Source organism: Lithobates pipiens, unplaced genomic scaffold (genome assembly GCF_037356315.1).
Source record: "Lithobates pipiens isolate NorthernLeopardFrog02 unplaced genomic scaffold, aLitPip1_a1.2 Scaffold_1, whole genome shotgun sequence".
Lineage (NCBI taxonomy): Eukaryota > Metazoa > Chordata > Amphibia > Anura > Ranidae > Lithobates > Lithobates pipiens.
This window is the reverse complement of record NW_027507685.1, coordinates 214,609,497-214,630,082: the sequence shown is the minus strand read 5'-3', so window position 1 is coordinate 214,630,082 and position 20,586 is coordinate 214,609,497. Positions and strand designations below refer to the sequence as shown.

General features: G+C 43.4%; 2 long non-coding RNA genes across 2 annotated transcripts in view; one reads left to right on the top strand and one right to left on the bottom strand.

Annotated features, from left to right (window-relative positions):
- LOC143983039 (uncharacterized) overlaps positions 1–20,586 on the bottom strand; it is a 292,655-nt gene that overhangs the window by 133,476 nt on the left and 138,593 nt on the right. The window contains exon 4 of the long non-coding RNA XR_013274553.1: positions 17,016–17,172. This is a non-coding gene — a long non-coding RNA (uncharacterized LOC143983039). The remainder of the gene's footprint in view (positions 1–17,015; positions 17,173–20,586) is intronic.
- Positions 1–20,586, top strand: part of LOC143983044 (uncharacterized) — a 66,155-nt gene that overhangs the window by 37,726 nt on the left and 7,843 nt on the right. The window lies entirely within an intron of this gene.

Here is a 20,586-nt window from a genome sequence, read left to right as displayed (position 1 = left end):
CTCCTATATCTTTGATCCGGACCTGAGACTAGCGCCAGCTTGTAAACGGTACTGTAGTGTATTAGCTATCTGTCGGTGAAGTCAATAGCAATGATTATTGCAAGGTTAACTTTTTGTTTATGTTTCTTTTATTTCCCCTTGTTTTACTAACTCTCTATTATGTACATCTTTGCACTTGATAAGCATCGTCTGGTGCATACGTTCCAGGCTGTGTACGTTACTCACTCTTTTAAATGTTCCTTGTTGGGCTTGGACCGCTGCTGTGCCAGCAACATTTGTATGATGTGTATATCCATTATGCTCTCCATTGATGCTGTCATGTACTTGTGTCTGTTGATCTAATTATGCTTCTTTTACCACCAATAAAAACGTTTGTAATCAAAAAAAAGAAAACATGCGCCTTAACATCTTACAAGATAAAAAATGCTAGAACTACCTCCCCAGCTCTAGTGGAGAGATGTAATCAAGAATTCTATAAATTATGCGACGAGACTTTTGCGGAGGAAGTGATAGCTAAATAAACCTGGGAGTTTATATGCACAAAACATTTTCGGATTCCAATGTTTTACTCCCTCCTGAAAAATCCACAAAAATCCTACTAAGCAACCAGGAAGGCCTATAATCTCAGGGAAGGTATCAATATCGGAGAATGGGAGTCCGTTAATTGACAGACATTTGAGATCTCACGTGTGGCCAATTACGATTGCCTTTTGTGGTTTTAAAATTTGTATTTTATCAAGTTCAATATTAAAGTGAAAGTAAAGGAAATTTTTTAAAATGTGGTGACAGGCAGGGTATTTGTCAGCTGCCATGTACAGGGAGCAACTCAATGAACATTTACTGCCCCGATCTGTGCCATGGCAACGCAATACCCGTGCCCATGTTTGGGAATAACATAACGCAGCCTGACCAGATGAAGACAGATGAAGGCACAAAACTCAGAAAAGAAGACCTGGAAAAGAGGGAAGCACAGGGGGGCCTGCTGGATCGATCCCGTTGCAGCGCTGGAGGGAACCTTTTGACAGACAAGTCTGTCACAATGTACTAATATGCTGTGCATACTAGCACATTATGGCATAATCCACCTGGGGGGCCCTAAAGTAAAAATTATTTAGTAGAGTTTACTGCAGTTTTAAAGATGATATTTAATGGAATATGTTTTTCTCAGTTTGTCTGGTTGCCCTTAACCTTTTGCCAACCGCCTAACTGTAAATATACGTCATTACTTTGATGTTAAATACCGGGGTTATAGCAGCAGCTAGCTGCCGTAACCAAAAATACAAGTGAAGCCGCAAAAATCTTAGAACCATTAATATCCCAATTGCAAAAAAGTCTGTTGTGAGATACACAGTCTATATTAGTCCATGTAGGTAATTAGTAACATATGGGAAATAAAGTCCAGAGCACTCAAGGCTGCCATCATATAGGAACCGAAACCAGGTTCCAAAGCACTGCAAGGGACAAGGAGAGAGGAGACTCTGAGTGTAGACCTTTCTAAAACTTTAATAATAGGTAAGGTTATAAACTCACATTTAAGTGGTAAGTATAAGCATGTGGGTGCCAACAAGGGTGAGACATTGCTGGGGGAGCACATTGCAGGGGCTTCTATCCTTAAGTCCGCTTTGATCCTTCCCATTGCGCCTCACGTCTTCCAACTGCAGCTGGCTTTTCTTCTAGAGAGGTGGATTCCCATGCAGACAGCGCCCGTGCGTGAAGGACAGAGGAAGCAGGATCATCACCCCCAGGACTCACCCTTGCTGGGACCCACATTCTTATACTTACCACTTAAATGTGAGTTTTAACCTTATGTATTATTAAAGTTTTAGAAACATCTACACTCAGAGGCGCCTCTCTCCTTGTCTCTGGCTGCCAAAACCCTGGTGCCTTTATTTACACTAGGCAGCCGGCTTTCCGATAAGAGGAGTATCAGAGGCAGATTGCATGCAGGATCACTTTTATAGGCAGCGAGAGAGGTCGTCTTCTGGGTTTACCAGAGCCGTTGGTAAATCTGGAAGGGATTCAGTCCGATCGGTGGCTGGGCAGAAAGTCAAGTGAGGGCAAAAGAGCATGTGGGAAAATGTGTTATGGTCTGATGAAACCAAGGTTGAACTTTTTGGCAATAATTCTAAAAGATATGTTTGGCGCAAAAACAACACTGCACATCACCAAAAGAACACCATACCCACTGTTAAGCATGGTGGTGGCAGCATCATGCATTGGGGCTGTTTTTCTTCAGATGGAACAGGGGCCTTAGTCAAGGTAGAGGGAATTATGAACAGTTCCAAATACCAGTCAATATTGGCATAAAACCTTCAGGCTTCTCCTAGAAAGCTGAACATGAAGAGGAACATCATCTTTCAGCATGACAACGATCCAAAGCATACATCCAAATCAACAAAGGAATGGCTTCACCAGAAGAAGATTAAAGTTTTGTAATGGCCCAGCCAGAGCCCAGACCTGAATCCGATTGAAAATCTGTGGGGTGATCTGAAGAGAACTCTGGAAGTGATGTCTAGGTGCTAAGTGACCATCTGTTTATCAATGTAAATAACCAACAAATTGATTAAGCCTACAAAGAGGCTCACAAGGTACCTCCACCCCCTTTAGAATGTATAAATGTATTTAGACTCCCAGCCTCAGTCAAAGCAATTACTTCATCATGTACTGTATATGTTTGCTCCCCTGCCTATGGCTAAAATGATAGGCTTGAATATTAAATACATCTTTTTGAATGTGGTTCAGCAGTCAAAATGTTATTGGAAACCCCTATGTTCTGTGATTTCCCTATCAAGGGCTGCGCACAAGAAATGCCCTCGCATTCTGACAGATTTGAGTGTTTTCGCAGAAAAAGTGGGCCAGAGTGGGCAAATATCGCCAAGTCAAGATGTGCCATGCTGCGAGACTCATACCCAAAAAGACCGATAGCTGTAATAAAATCAAAAGGTGCTTCAACAAAGTATTAGATTAAGGGTGTGCACACTTATGTAACCAAATTATTAGATTTTTTTAATTTTCACTTCCCTCCACCTAAAAGATTTCAGCTTGTTGTTCAATCGAGTTGTACATTTATAGGTCACATTAAAAGGTAGAAAAAGTTCTGAAATATTTATCTTTGTCACATTTTGTTACATCACAGAAACCTGACATTTTAACAGGGATGTGTAGACTTTTTATATCCATAGTATATAAGATATCGCTTGCTGCCTCTGAAGCCAGTGTGCTGGATGTTGAGAGAATGATCAGGTAGGGGTGTCTGCAGCCAGGCAGGGGTCTGCGTGAAGGACTTGGGCAAGTCACCAATGATCCTTTTTTGCCAGGGTCCAAACCCTGTCCCATGCATAGCCAGTGGAAAGGCCGGGGTCCCAAACAAGGGGGTCATGGGTCCCATTGGCTTAGATATGGTTTTAGACTAAATCGGTTGGTTCCAGATTTGTATTGTTTGATGGGTGAGGTCGCTAGGGAGTAATGACCCCTTCAGGTGGAGAGCAGGTGTCCACGGTAAAGCGCTGAGATCGATCAGGTTCATATGGCCTTCTAATTGAACCCTTCGTTTAGAGGAGAAATGGTGGAACCAATCAAGTATATGGGTGAGTACTGCTGCTTTATGATAAATAGAGGCATCTGGAATGCCAGCCCCACCTGAGTCTTCAGGAAGGAAAGTGTTTCATAATGTATCATAGGTCGGGCCTCTTTCCAGATAAAATTGGTCAACATCTGGTGGAGCTTCTTAATAAATCAGGAAGATATGTGAATAGGAATTGTTTGGAACAAGTATAAAAACCGAGGGAGAAAATCAATTTTCAAAGTGTTCACCCTGCCTAGCCAAGACAGATGTCTGGTCACAAAGTTGGAGAGATTCATCTTAGTTCTAAGGAGTAGAACAGCGAAGTTCTTAGAAAACAACTGGGTTACATCTGTAGGTACGTGAAGTCTTAGATAGCGAATGGAGGTGGAAACGGTCTTAAAAAGAAATGCAGTCGAGATTTGTTGAAGAACCTCTTTTGACAGTGAAATATTAAGTATTTCTGATTTACTATGATTCACTTTTTACAAATTTCACCAAACTTCCTAAGCGTGGTTGGGTCACAAACATCAATAGATCGTTGGCAAAGAGGGCTAATTTGGTGTGTATAGGACCCACCGAGATACCTTAAATGTTAGGATTATTACGCAGGGCGATGGCCAAGTGTTCCATAACAAGGACATAAAGGAGGGGAGACAGAGGGCAGTCTTGTCGCATACCAATATGTATAGAGAACATAGGGGATAAAGAGCTATTTACATGAAGTCTGGCAGACGGAGAAGAGTAGAAGGACATGATCCACGATAACATGTGGGGGCCCAGACCTATTTGCATTAAGGACAAATCAAGGAATTGCCAGTCAACCCGATCAAAAGCCTTACTATTAGGTTTTTATTGCTGAACAAAAATCCATACCATACAGTACCTTTAAACACCTTCAGGGAATGCAAAACCAGCAGTAATGTTGTTTAATCCAAGAAACTAAAATGACAAGCACAACAAGAAGTAAAGACTTCAAATATTTATTAAGGTCTAAATGACAAAAACAGCATATGTATGGTTTTTACCTTGAGAAAAGAGGTCATAGTTTCTCTAAAATGTTGGATATTCATGTCTTCTGTGTTCTAAATACAGTAAAACCTTGGTTTGAGTGTGCTTAGCAAGACAAGCAACATTTTTTCATAAATTTTAACTTGATATACAAGTAGCGTCACCTGAGTCAACTGAGTATAAAAGAGAAGAGAGGCGCCTCTAAGTGTAGCAATATGGTAACATTTGATGAAGATACAACATTTAGCAACTCACATCCTCCCAACTTATCATCCTCTGCACCGCCATCGACATCATCCCTTCCACTCTGCTCTCCACGAGCGGTTCAAGCCTCGCTTTCAGATCGCTCTACTGCAGTCTTCCCGGTCACGATTGCAGATCGACAGCGGTGAGAGCCGGCGGTGCGGAGGATGGTCTATGTGGACAGCTTAACCCCAGAGGCCTGCATACTTAGATGTGCCAGTTTTAATCATCAACCATGTGAGTTGTTAAATGTTGTACCTTTATTAACCACTTAAGGACCAAGTCTTTTTCTCAAAAATGGTGTTTACAAGTTAAAAACAGTTTTTTTTTTGTTAGAAAATTACTTATGCCGCATACACACGACCAGACTTATGTCCGACAGACTTTCGAAGGAGTTCTGCCGGAGTTCTGACAGAGTTCTGACGGACTTTCCGAATGAGCGGACTTGGCCACACACAATCACACCAAACTCCGACGGATTTGAACGTGATGACGTACGACTGGACTCGAATAAGGAAGTTCATAGCCAGTAGCCAATAGCTGCCCTAGCGTCGGTTTTAGTCCGTCGGAATAGCATACACACGAGCAAATTTTTCGGTAAGAACTGGGTCCGGCAGAGTTCTGGCGGAAAAATTTGAAGCATGTTCCATTTCTAAAGTCTGTCAGACTTTTGCGAATCAAAAGTCCGTTGCAGCCCACACACGATCGAATAGTCTGCCGGAATCATTCCGTCAGACTTTGGATGTTGAAAAGTCCGGTCGTGTGTACGGGGCTTTAGAACCCCCAAACATTATACATATATTTTTTTTCTAACACCCTAGAGAATAAAATTGCAGTCGTTGCAATGCTTTGTCACACCCTATTTGCGCAGCGGTCCTACAAGTGCACTTTTTTTGGAAAAAATACACCTTTTTTAGTTAATAAATAAGACAAGAGTAAAACACACAGTGTGAAAGATAATGTTACGCCGAGTAAATTGATAGCCAACATGTCATGCTTCAAAATTGCACCCACTCGTGGAATGGCGACAAACTTTTACCCTTAAAAATCTCCATAGGCAACGTTTAACCCCCCGGCGGTATTTCCGAGTCTGGCTTGGGGTGGAATTTTTATACCAAAAGCAGTAACCCCGAGCCAGACTCGGGACCGCATTGCTGGATCCAGGAGGAGGTTTACTTACCTTCTCCCTCGGATCCAGCGCTGTATCCCAGCTGTACGAGCGAGCCGTGTCTCACTCGATCTATCACGGAGCCGATCTCCGTTCCCTGCGGGGATGTGAAATAATTACATACAGCAATGTAATCTGTAAGATTACATTATACTGTATGTAATGTGTGTGTTTTACTTTTTGAATTTGGCGCCGATCTCCGTCCCCGTGCGTTGCAACGCTCGCAGGGAATGGAGATCGGCTCTGTGATAGATCCGGCGGAGGACGAGCCGCTCGTACAGCGGGGGGACATCGCTGGATCCAAGGGAGAAGGCAAGTAATCTCCTCCTGCATTCAGCCATGCGGTCCCGAGTCTGGCTCAGGATTACCGCTTTTGGTACAAAATCTCCACCCCGAGCCAGACTCGGGAATACCGCCAGGGGCGTTAATAGCCAGTATACAACCACCTTATATTGGTTGTCAATATGGTGCCTTCTTACATTATAAGTCAGGTGGAAGAATGTTTTGTTACTTTGATGGTCAATGAGAAAACTGCCAATGGTAATATGGTGAGTATATAGCCTGGCCTTTCCCAACCTTTTTAACATGGAGGAACCCTTAACCACTTTAGCCCCAGAAGGATTTGCCCCCTTCTTGACCAGGCCATTTTTTGTGATACGGCACTGCATTGCTTTAACTGACAATTGCGCGGTCGTGCGACATTGTACCCAAACAAAATGTATGTCCTTTTTTTCCCACAAATAGAGCTTTCTTTTGGTGGTATTTGATCAAACCTCTGCGTTTTTTATTTTTTGCGCTATAAACAAAGAAAGAGCGACAATTTTGAAAAAAAAACGATATTTTTTACTTTTTGCTATAATAAATATCCCAAATTAATAATAATTTGTTCCTGAGTTTAGGCCGACATGCATTCTCTATCATCCCCTTTAAAGCGGCCACCGAACAACTACAGCAATTCGTGCAAGGGAGCCATTCTGCCACAGTCAATCAACTGCAGGCGATCTGGAATCGGTTAAAAAAACTGTAAAACTCTCCAGTTTAGGGGAACCTGCTAATAATTAGAATATCTACAACTCATGCTATAGTAGCATGAAAGTCAGTGGGAACAATTCTCCTTACAACAATGTTTCTTAAATTGGTGGTCAGTGGCAAGAATGTTCCTTACATTGGTAGTCAGTGGGAAGAATGTTCCTTACATTGGTAGTCAGTGGGAAGAATGTTCCTTACATTGGTGGTCAGTAGGAAGAATGTTCCTTACATTGGTGGTCAGTGGGAAAAATGTTCCTTACATTGGTGGTCAGTGGGAAGAATTTTCCTTACACTGGTGGTCAGTAGGAAGAACGCCCCTTATATTGGTGGTCAATGGAAAGAATGCCCTTTGCATTAGTGGTCAGTAAGATGAATGCTCCATTACTTTGGTGGTAAGTGGAAAGAATGCTCAATTCTTTTAACAGTAAGGCCGCGTACACACGAGCGGACTGTATGGCCTACTTAGTCCGTCATACAATCCGACGGACAGTCCGTCATACTTTCGAATGAACGGACTTGACCACACACGGATGCACAAACAGTCCGTCGAAAGCTTGCACGATGACGTGTACAGCACGTACGACGGGACTAGAAATAGGAAGTCCAATACACAGCAATGCACCCTTCCGCCGTGTAAATCCTTTCTGAGCATGCGCCATTCTTAGTCCGTCGAACTAGCCTACTGACAAGCGGATTGTCCGCTGAAACCAAAGTATGACGGACAGAATTACGGAAATTCCGAAATACTTAGTACGCCAGACTGCACGCTGAAAAAGTCAGGTGAAGCCCACACACGAGCGGACTGTCCGCTGAAATGTGTTTCGACGGACTAAGTAGGCCATACAGTCCGCCCGTGTGTACCCGGCCTAAGTCAAAAGAATTTTCTGCTACATTGATGTTCAGTGGGAAGAATGTTCCTTACAAACGGCTAAAAATATTCTTGGTGTCAGTACTTCCTTACCTTGGAGAAAACGATGCACTAATCTAGGGCTGCAACTAACGATTATTTTCATAATCGATTAGTTGGCCGATTATTGTTTCGATTAATCGGTTAATAAGCTTAAAAAAAAAAGTGGGTCAAATTGACGGTTTCAACCACAGTGACGGGAAAATTTGGAAATAGAAAACTTATTGGTCAAAGGAATTTTCAGACAATGTATGTGGTTTTTGTTCAGAAATGAGCTGAAAATTTCAAACAAAATTCTCTCATTCAGCAAATGTACAAAGATTTTTCATCTGAATATTCTCACCTATGCAGTTTTTGCTTTTGATTGGTTTCTGCAGTGCTTTTTGCTGTGCGGTTTGATTTTTGCGCACGTGATTTTACTGCAATTTGCGTTTTTTGAATTTTTTTGGGCAGATTAAAAAACACAAATTGCTGCAAAAATGCATTACATACTTTTCTGCAGCTTCTCCATTGAAGTACATTGAACCAAAAAAGCACCGTTTCGCGTTAAAAGTCCCCGACCCTTTCAGATGTGAACGTGTCCCATAGAAAACCATGTAAATGAACTGTAGTGCGTTTCTGAAAAAGGCACCAATAAACTCATAGATGTGAACCAGGTCTAAGACGTTTAGTAACATAATGGGGTTAAAAAGACTAGAATTAGCCCTTTATAGTACAAAAAAAAAGCAGATAATCACTACTAGAAGGGGTTAAATTTTTGCTGTAGAACAGTGAAAGTAATATTTACAGTAGTGATTATATTTTTGTACTATAAAGGGCTCATTTTAGTTTTTTTTTTAACCCCATTATGTTACAGGCCGATTAATCGATTATGAAAATAGTAATCAATTAATTTCATAATCGATTAGTTGTCGATTAATCAATTAGTTGTTTCAGCCCTACACTAATCCAATGCCACTGACTCTGTTGAATGGCATTTGTCCTGGTGCTATCCAGGCACCATCAGGTGGGAGTTCAGTCTACCATTGCTTTCTGGCCTAGGCCTTCCTACATGTGACCAACACCGAAGGGAACCTAGGGCAAACTTTTTCTTTGCAAATTTGGGTGAATTTCAGCCCCTCCATTGGACTTTATAATTACATATATTTTATGTTAACATTCCAGCATAGGTCCATTTTAATACCCTTTATTAATTTTCAATGATCACTAAGCACAGAACAATATTTGTCCAGGTTCACCGATCAACTTTGGGACAATGAAGTCTCACGGGTGGGCGGCCTATGAAATAATATAAGCAGATGTAATGTAAGCAAGAGCTAAATTGAAATGAGTAGATACATGTACACAAATAAAGATAAAACACAGCGTGCGATACAAAGGTACAACCACTACAAATATAAACATCGTTTTTACATAGATGAATGATATTTCTTGGCTGGTGATCAGAATACACAATGATACGCCCCAGTGCGAGATCCCCAGCCGGTCACTGGATGGAAAGAGATTACATGAGAGCTGCAGATCACACCAGGGCATCTATTGTTTGCCTGCAATAATGTTTTTGCGAGGCAGAAAAAAGGAAAAAAAAAAACGGATGGAAGTAGCTGAGGGGCTCTATGTGCTTTGTGTGCGGCAGGACGCCTCATTAATCACACGTCAGATGATGGTCAGGAGAGACAAAACAGAGCTAGAGAGAGGGGAGAGACTGAGTATTGTTCTGGGGGCCACCGCTGTCAGGGAGGGAAGAAGGATTCGGCCTGTTATCTTTCTCATATCCTCCTGATCTATTTCAGAACAATCACTGATGCAGAGAAAACTTCAGGTTCTAAATATACATCTTCCTTTTTTCAGGCCTATGTCTCAGATCTATTCCTCCCTCGCACTTCTTTTTTCTTTTGTTCCTACGTCATCCAGTGTATCTTCAGGCTGCTTTTTATGTTCCTCCTACTATGTTCCTTTCTGCGTCCCCAGTCCTTGATGTCACACAGTACGAACAACGCTGTGCGTGTACTGACGCCATTAATTATTCACGCTTACGCGCTCTTGATTGACCTTCCCTACTCCCAGTCCTTCTTCGATCACCCATTCCTTAACCACTCTTCATTCGCTTGCATCCCTCCGGTCACGTCAAACCTTATTAATATCCCCAATCTCTCTTTTTTGCTTGCGGCCACCTTCGTCTTTATTTCTTGCTCTGCCGTCACTACCTTCTTTTCTTGCTCAAATGCTTCCTTGTCCAATTCCCATCATTGATTATTCGTTGATTAAAGCTGAACTCCAGGAACATACACAAACACCCTTAAATCTAGTTATGTACTCATATATAAAATTCCTATTAGCTATTGCTAATTAAAATCTGTCTTATATTAGCCTCTCAAGATCTGCTGCACACTAGAACTAAGACGGAGAAAGGGAGCGCAAATATTGTATAATTTTAATGTGTCAAACAGCCTTTTTAAATTAACATGTTACAGAGACAGGGCTGTGGGGATTGAAGAATAACCACCATCATTGTGGGAATGTTCTTTTATTGCTGAGGGTGAAAAGGTGAAGCGCCGCTCCTGGCTGTGTAGTATGGCAGGAATGTGGGAATCACAAGACTGGCCTAAGAGATCTACAAATATTATGTCAGATAAAATGACTCATATATATACAGAGATTCACCCAACACATTCCATTTTGGCCAGTGAGACAGCCCATCATAGGTGATGGGTCAATTGGAATAAAGCTTAGTGGCAAGCTCTGACGGTGCCAAGAAGTGTTGGAGCTTTCAGCTGTCAGAACGACACAGCATTTGACATTGGGAGTTTTAGAGGCAGGCACAGGTATGTATGGACACATTGGTTTACTAGCATTTTATACCTGCAGTATATTTTTTTCAAAGTCTATTTAAAGTGAATCTGTAACAGTAGAACTATAAGAGCTACCACTACTGAATCATTTTTGTAGGTGCAGGCTCCAGCATATGTTATTTAAATGCAAGCGAGCAGAAGAAGGTAGGAATAGATTATTATTATTATTATTTTTGGGGGGGGGGGATATTTGGAGTCATTTAAGAAAGGTAAGAAAGAAGGATATGATTTGTCTGCAAGCGTATAAAATGGAAACATCAACTCCAGGTCTAGTTGATCTTCAAGTAAGTCCCATATCCATCCTCATCTCTCTTCACTCACATGTTCCCCCCCAAGCCATACATTATCCTTTTGTCTCATCCTCAAAACATAGAATACAATATAGTAAAAATAGTAAAGAAAAGTTTATCCAGATGGCTGCTACCTGGTAAAGCCAAGTGTCCCAACCAAAGCGGAAGGCTACCACTGTCCAACGTACAGAAGCAATGCTAGTTCCAAGGCAGAGTACCCGTCTTCGGCAATAAACACACAAACGTGTCTTTCTTGGAACTAGCACTGGTTCCGGGAGTCGGGCAGCCTCCAGCAATGGATGGAAGCCATGGATAATGCAAATGACAGCTGTTTTGACAGGTTCTACTGCCTTGTGCCACACCAACCTGTTCTTTATCATTAGTGACATCATCCGTCTACTCTTCTCTGATCTTTTTTATTAACCTTAACATCACAGAGAATGCAACAAACAGCTACTAATGAGCCACATAACCACAAACAAGAAAGGCATTACAGAGTAACTGCTTATAAATTGATGTCTTTTATCTAAGTACAGGCTGCTCTTGGCCTAAACCTGTAGAAAAAAAACAAGTGGCACTGGAAGTCCAGCAATATCTCTGTAAATATCTATGGTCACTTTTATGTAATAGGAGATACCTTCAGTTGTAATCAAAGTGGTAAAATTGGTTGGATCAGGTGACACTGTGGGTTTGATTTACTAAAATTGGATAGTGCAAAATCTGAGGCAACTGTGCATGGTAGCCAATCAGCATCTAACTTCAGCATGTTCAATTAAGCTTTCATCAAAAAAAAAAACCCGGAAGCTGATTGGTTTCTGTGCAGGACTGCGCCAGATTTGGAACCTTTCCAGGTTTAGGAAGTCAACCCGTCTATGAAGTACCTAAAAATTCTGCCAGTTGAAGCATCTGAATTTCTATTATTACCCATGATAGGATGGCACCAGTCGCCATCTCTGCCCTTAACTGTACAGGCTAAATATGAATGTCTGTACAAGCCAATCATTTTTGTTCAGGAATCTGCCAATGGACTGAGGTTTCTGAGGGTTATCAGAGCATACACATACTATATATTCTATAGGGGATTAAGGCCTCATTTAATCTCTTCATAAAATTTAGAGGGCAGTTGGTCTTACAAGCACTTAAGAACTGTCCATGCTACTTTTTTATTTGCACTAACATACAATTTGCTAGGACACAATCAAACTACCCACCAAGTAAGCTCTTAGGGTTCTGTAGGTCACCTATATCACACGTAATCTTACAATACTTTCAGGCTGCATTCACACCTGATTGTAGCGTTTTCAACAGTGGCGGAATTATAGGGGTCGCTGAGATCGCCAAGGCGACCGGGCCCCGTGCTGCAGGGGGGCCTTGAGGGCCCCCCTGTATATCTGAAGGAGCAGGCGGCCGAGACCGAGCTCCCCGATCTTCAGCCGAAGTGTAATCGGCACTGTGCGGGGAGCTCGGAGTCATCACACTGCTTATAACTAAAGTGAAAGCAGTGTGTGCTCTTTGTCTCCCCCTACAGTGCAGTACCCGGCAGGAAGAGGTAAGATAAAGCACTGCCGTTTTTGAAAAGACTTTATGTGTGTGCATTTGTGTGTGTATGTGTGTGTGTATTTGTGTGTGTGTGTGTGTATGCGTGTGCATGTGTGCGTGTATGTGTGTGTAAGTGTGCGTATGTGTATGTGCATGTGTGTAGCTGGTGAGCGGGCAGGGGGGGCACACTGGCGGCATTCAAGGGCACACTAGCAGCATTTGATGACACACTGGCAGTGTTTAATGGCACAGTGGCTGCAATTGATGGCACAGTTGTAGCATTTGAGGGCACAGTGGCAGCGTTTGGCACAGTGGCAGCGTTTGGCACAGTGGCTGCAATTGATAGCACAGTGATAGCGTTTGATGGCACAGTGGCAGTGTTTGAGGGCACAGTGGCAGCGTTAAATGGGCACAGTGGCTGCAGTTGATGGCACAGTGGCAATGTTTGATGGCACAGTGACAGCTTTTGATGGCACAGTGGCTGCAACTGATGGCACAGTGGCAGCGTTAAATGGGCACAGTTGCAGCCTTTAATGGCACAATGGCAGCATTTGAGGGCACAGTGGCAGCGTTAAATGGGCACAGTGGCAGCGTTAAATGGGCACAGTGGCAGCGTTAAATGGGCACAGTGGCAGCGTTAAATGGGCACAGTGGCAGTGTTAAATGGGCATGGTGGCAGTGTTAAATTGGCACGGTGGCAGCGTTTGATGGCACAGTGGCAGCGTTTGATGGCACAGTGGCAGCGTTTGATGGCACAGTGGCAGCGTTTGATGGCACAGTGGCAGCGTTTGGGTACAGTGGCTGCGATTGATTGCACAGTGGCTGCATTTGAGGGTACAGTGGCAGCGTTTGACGGCACAGTGGCTGCATTTGATGATTTGGTTTATAAAAAATTTTGTGCCCCCCAAAAATTTTGAGCACCAGCCACCGCTGTTTAGATGTATGTATGCACATGTTATGTATCTGCGTTTAATCCTGCCCCCCCTTCCCATATTAGAGCTGGGCGATTTTCTAAAAAAAAAAAATGTTGTCATTTAAAAAAAAAAATCAATTCACAAATCGAATCCAGTTTTTTTTTTATGGACACCGCACCGGTCCTGAGGAGCTGCGTGCAGGAGTTTTTAGGTGAGGCCGTGGCTTCGTACTAGTCCGCAGGTCCGGCCTCGCGGGCTAGGCCAAAGCCACGGCCTCACCTAAAAACTCCTGCACGCAGCTCCTCAGGACCGGTGCGGTGTCAGCACTGATCCTGGTGAAAAAATAAATATCTAGAAAAAACTATTTGCTGAAAATTTTAATCGATTTGACCTCTCAACTCAATTCAAGATTCAAATCGATTTTTTTCCCCAGCCCTATGTGTACAATCAGAACTGTTTTTTTTTTCTTGCTTGTTCAAAGTAGCAGCAAAAAAATGCTATTACCGTATATACTCGAGTATAAGCCGAGATTTTCAGCCTCTTTTTTGAGGCTGAAAGTGCCCCCCTCGGCTTATACTCGAGTCATCGCTGTCTGCCCGCTCGATCAGCGTGTCGAGCAGACAGACAGCGGCCATTCTAGAATTCAAAAGCCGCGCCTCCGGCTCCGCCTTCGCCTGTGATAGGCGGAACACTGAATTTCCCAGCAGCCTGTGTTCCGCCTATCACGGGCATCGTCTCATCCTCGTACTACGGACGAGGATGAGACGATGCCCGTGATAGGCGGAACACAGGCTGCTGGGAAATTGAGTGTTCCGCCTATCACGGACATCCGATAGGCGGAACAGCAGTCAGTGGGAAATTGAGTGTTCCGCCTATCACCGACGGAGGCGCGGCTTTTGAATCCTAGAATGGCCGCCGACGAAGACGGAGAAGGCTGAAGGACGGAGGCTCGGCTCGGGCCGGGACGGGCCGGGCCGGGCCGGGACGGGCCGGGCCGGGCCGGGACGGGACGCAGGCTGGACGGGACGCAGGCTGGACGGGACGCAGGCTGGACGGACACAGGCAGGCTGGACACAGGTAGGCTGCACGGACACACACACACACACACACACACACACACACACACACACACACGGATGCATGGACACACACACACACACACACACACACACACACACACGGATGCATGGACACACACACACACACACACGGATGCATGGACACACACACAGGGATGGATGGACCCACAGGGATGGACGGACACACAGGGATGGACAGGCATGTCTCACCCTCGGCTTATACACGAGTCAATAATTTTTTCCAGTTTTTTGGGGGTAAATTGGGGGCCTCGGCTTATATTCGGGTCGGCCTATACTCGAGTATATACGGTACTCTGAAAAGCGATCTGTGCTCAGATCGCTTTTCAGAGGCATTTGACAGCTGGTAAAGTGGCAATATGTTGCCTCCTGACCACCTGTTTTAATCCCTTAATGTGATTGTAAAGGTTTGCTTTTTTTTTTTTTTTTTTTTTTTATAACAAACATGTTATACTTACCTTCACTGTGCAGCTTGTTTTGCAGAGTGACCCCGAACCTTGTATTCTGGGGTCCCTCGGTGGCTCTCGTGGCTCCTCCTCTTATCAGACAACCCCCTAGGAGAAGCGCTCTCCCGGGGGGGGTTACCTTGCAGGCGCCCCCGACGCCCGCCTCATTGGATTTTATTAACAGCAGTGGGAGCCAATGGCTGAGCTGCTATCAATCTATCCAATCAGGAGCCGAGAACCCCGGGCAAAGGAAGAGCGCATCTCCACCTGGTGAAGTTCCAGGGCTCAGGTAAGTAAAAAGGTGGGGGCTGGGGTTCTGGTGACTGCCAGGTGTTTTTTCACCTTAATGCATAGGATGGATTAAGGTGAAAAAACACGAGGGTTTACAACCCCTTAAATGCATCATCACTATGCTGCAACTGCATGCAATGCACACAGTTGCAGGGTGGTTGCAGTGCAGCCCCATTCACCTAGGGATGTACTTAAAGGGTGCCCTGACTGGAAAAAGCTTGAGAAACACCGACATAGAGGAACCCATCTCTCCATTTTCCTCTTGCAGCCGCTGAATGCCTGTGGAAGGGAGAGGTGGAGAAGCGGCGGCAAATGGAGAAATTGGTTCCTTTACATGTAGCCACCCACTTGCAACCGGGTCCTGTTGTTCCGCCACCAAACTCGGAGAAAAGGGCCCTGTCAGGGGGGCCCTTCATGGTTTCTTGCATCGGGGCCCTGAAGGTTCTAGTTACGCCACTGGTTTTCAATCGTTTTTTGCGGTGTTTTTTGCCGCGATTTTGTGCAGGGCAAAAGGTCACCAATGTTAAAAGAACAAAAACGCCCAAATCTGCTCAATTCTAGCGACAAAAAAGGGTCCGGAACTTGTTTGAGCTTCAGGCGTTCGGCTTCAGGCAACATGTAGTGGAGACTGTATACCATCTCCATTGAGAATAATATAATTTTTCCCCTCTCTAGCGTTTTGTAGCTTCAGGCTTCAAGCTACAAAACGCTCAGGTGTGAATGGGGTCTCAGTGGGGAAAGAGGGGCAGAACATATCGTAAGCCTGGAATCAGCTTAAAGAGGGGATACATTTAAATTAGGGCTGGGAAAATTAAAGATTAATTCCTCGATTAATTGTTAATTTTTTTTGATCGGCACACACCTCTCCGCCGCCTTCTGGGTCTTCAGGGAGTTCCGTCGGAGATCCGGTGACGTCACGGACATCGACGTCACCGAACTCCTCCCCCCTTCACCAAGTGCCTCCGTCTGCTAACGAAGGGAAGGGGGGAGGAGTCTGGTGACGTTGATTAAAAGGAAAAAAAGGAGAACCGCGCAAACCCTAAAGTGAATATAGAGTATCTAATCCCTCCAATCGAGAGACTAAAATCAAAAATTACACTGGTGAATGCATACAATGTCCCTTAATAGGACCATTGTGTGATTAAAAAACCACTAGGTGTAAATAGTGAACTTAATAAATAACAAAATAATCTATTATATATATAAACCATACATTTATATACACAAAAGTTACCAAGATCATATGTGCAAACACGTGACCTGAGTGTCACTCTATAATAAAATACAAAGCGTGATACAAAATTAATTATATCCAAAATTAGTCACTGATTAAAGTCCTTAAATGAAACTGAACAGGAAACACCACGTGTAGAAAAAGACTACAGTTTTCTAGTTGCCGCTCCAACTTATGGGAAGTACTATGGTGCACCACCACCGGAGAAATAAGATGGCTTCTTACCAGATATCCTGGTAGATCACGCTCTAAGCGAATTACACTGGATCATGTGGGTATCTGATTCCCCAGCTTTATTGCGCTCATAGGTCAGGTCCCGCTCCGAAATCATTCCAATGAATTTGAGAAAAGGATGACCATAAAACGGAAAAATGCTCCAAATAGTGAAATACCGTTTATTAAAAATATAAAAAAAGGAAGAAATACACTTACAGTGTTGATGTAAAAGAAGGCATAACAAAAGGGATGCGTCGGCCGAACACAATGTTCCACAGTTGTATCCTTGTGTTGATCAAGAGGCAAATTGTAGCGTGTCACACCGCCCTACGCGTTTCGTGATATATCACGTCGTCTTGGTGACGTTGATTTCCTGGACAGTGATGGTAAATAAGGATGTGGTTAACTGGGATCATTCAGTGAGCTAAGTGTAGGCAAATTTGATAACCTCCATTTTTAACATTGTTGTAAAAAAAAAAAAACACTCTGGTATGTCTGTGTGACTGGCTAAAGTGATGCCTACTTGCCTACTATAAAGTGACTGACAGTTAATATACTAGATATGTTTTATAATTAAATTTAAACGAAATTTCTAAGTTTTTCTTAAAGTTTAATAAAAAAAATGATTTACGTCAGTGCTACAGTTTAAATTTAAAATGTATTTGTGTGGTCATGGATTGTGGAAACAAATTAGTGTCGGGTGATTGTATATAGTGTATACCACATTTACCACTGACTAATGCAGAGTTGCAATGCAAGGAGATCAGCTAAAAGTAGTTGGATCTGTATGTGTGTTTTAATTAATCAAAATTAGCCTATTAATCTATTTAAAAAATTGATTAATCGAACACGAAAATTTTAATCTGTAAACAGCCCTAATTCAAATACAGTAAATTAATCAATCAACAGGTTCGGGTTTTTCTAACCTCTGTGATGGTTTCTCATCAACAATAGTGTGTGTGTGTGTGTGTGTGTGTGTGTGTGTGTGTGTGTGTGTGTGTGTGTGTGTGTGTGTGTGTGTGTGTGTGTGAACATATGCAGTGTGAATCTGTATGGGAGCAGTTTTATAATTATCAATCAGCTGCAGCACCTGCAGGGCTCCAATGAGGAAAGTGGCAGGGTCTGTATTCTATTAGACGTGATTACCATTGAGAGTACCACACCAAAAATGACATTTTTGTTGCAGAAAATGCTCAAGATCTGATTTTGTATCTTAGTACAAACTTCTGGGAAAATCAGCAAGCCAATTACACAAGCAGGAAATTAAATTTCTGGGGAGTGTTTTGTACACCATCTGTGCACAGAACACCTCCAGGTTATCACATTGTATTGCCTTTTACAGAAAATTACAGCACTGCAGATTTAAAGGGAAAGGTAATTTTTAATAACATTAAATTACATAACTTGTGCAGCAATTGTATACGCTATATGATTTTTTTTTTTTATGTGCTACATTTTTTCACGATGAAAGTGGAGTTACCCTTTAAGCGCGCATACACAGTTAGACGTGTGTTGGAGTTCATGTTGTAATGGTCATCTTCATTCACTGACACTCTTTGGTGTATACGCATGCGCTCATCCTTAACACATGTGCATAGAAGTAAATGTGACTTTGAAGAGGTGATAAGATTTTAAACTACATAAGCAAGTGTTAAACAGTTTGCTAATAAAATGCCTTGGGGGCGTGAAAAGGACTCTTTTTTTTTTTTTTTCAAAGCCCAAGAAAATGCAGTCTTTGCAAATTCACTCAAGTCTCAAAGCAAAACAGACTAAAAAGCTTACACCCTGCAGATGAAAAGTGAATGTACGTTAAGCTGGAATACACATCTTGGAATGAACGGGATGAAGGGTTTAGCACAGCATTACAATGTAATATAGACCACAGTGAGGGGTCTGGGGTGTGTGCAGGGTTTGAATGACATTAATACATGCTCTTTACAAGTTCCCACACCAAACAATAAAGTGGTCAACGTGAAATGCCCACAGGGGCCGCCCATTAGCCATCAGCATTTTAATAGACTCCGAGTGAAACTGTTCCCAGCAGTCAGGTCTGTCATTAGTGCAAAGGGTGGGAGCGGTGTCATGGGGGGTTAATATTGGGTGGTAAGCACAGGTTAGTTATTAAGCAGTTTCTCCTTTCTTAGGGGCAAAGTAAGCAGAAGTCTATATACTAAACTATAGCCTGTCACAATACAATCATTTCATCATAGAATGGATCTCTGTTGTCTGTATCGGTGGAAGTTAAATGGAGCAGCCTGTTTGTAAAATTCCATTCATTGTTACAGTTTTAATGTGAAGTCTCTCCAGTGATTTCTCGTAGTCACTGTTGATTTTTTATGTTGGAGGACTCGCCAATGAAGACCCACTGGCTGATATTTAAAGCGGGGTTCCACTCTAAAGTGGAACTTCCGCTCATCGGAACCCTCCCCCCTCCGTTGTCACAGTTGGTACCTTTCAGGGGGAGGGGGGTGCAGATACCTGTCTAAGACAGGTATTTGCACCCACTTCCGGGCATAGACTCCCACGGGAGTATATGCTGTTTCCTGTCCCACCGCACTGTCTGCTGGGACACACACGGGTCCCAGAGACAGCGCGGACCATTCCTATTGCGCTGCGCGACTCACGCATGTGCAGTAGGGAACCGGGAAGGGAAGCCGCAACGCTTCACTTCCTGATTCCCTCACCTGGAATGATTTGCACAGAGCAGCCTTGATCTTCCTTTTCTGGGGTGCCTTGGCGGTGCTCCTGGCTCCTCCTCTTCATTGGATGCTCCATGGAGAGCAGCTTTCTATGGGGGCACCTGTGTAGGCGCGCTCACGAGTCTCGCTGTTGCGTCCATTGACACAGACAGCAGGACTCAGCCCCGCACCCAACTCCCGTGTCACTGAATTTGATTGACAGCAGCGGGAACCAATGGCCCCTGCTGCTATTAATCTATCCAATGAGGGCCCGAAAAAAGCGGCTGTAGATGCTGGGCTCATGCTCATCGCTGGAACGATCAGGTTCAGGTAAAAAAAAAAGGGGGGGGGGGTCTGGGGGGCAGCTGAAGCATGGAATGTTTTCACCTTAATGCATATAATGCATTAAGATGAAAAAATATGAGGCTTTACAACTCCTTTAAAGTAATTAGTTAATCTTTACCTTCTCTCCCCATCAAATTATTGAGAGACACCTGTGCTCAGACTCTACGAGCCATTCTATGGAAAAGCCTCCAAAATGATAAGTTGGCACCACAGTGAAGATCTTCTGATGTTCTGCTATGATTAAGGCCTAAGTGGCTGAAACGCGTAGGATATCTGTCAGACTGGATTTTAACCTTATGTGCCAACAAAAGTGCTATTCATTAGAAGATCTTTATTGTGGCACTGACTTGAAGAGGGATTTCACACTCAAATAGTTTTTCACTGCACCACAACTGCATCTACTGCCAGAGTTTGCCAGGCAGTGTGTCCTATAAGCAGCTATTGTGTAGGTATGGTCCACCATTATCATTGTCAGGTTTTCCAGCATGTTTGTTTGGCAGAAGCCAGTCCTGAGATCGGCTTCTGTCAAACAAGGACCTGTACACAAGGCAGAATGTCAGCCGGTATCTACTGTACGGGTTGATTTTAGCCAATATTCAGCCTGTGTGTTTGGGGCTTTGGCCTCCATGGACACTTGCGAAAGGGGCCATTTGCAATTAGCTTTGTGCTTTTTAGCGCGTCAACAGTTTGCGAGGTGCTTTACAACATGAGGGCAGGCAGTAAAGTTACAATAAAATTCATTACAGGAAGAATCAGAGGACGGG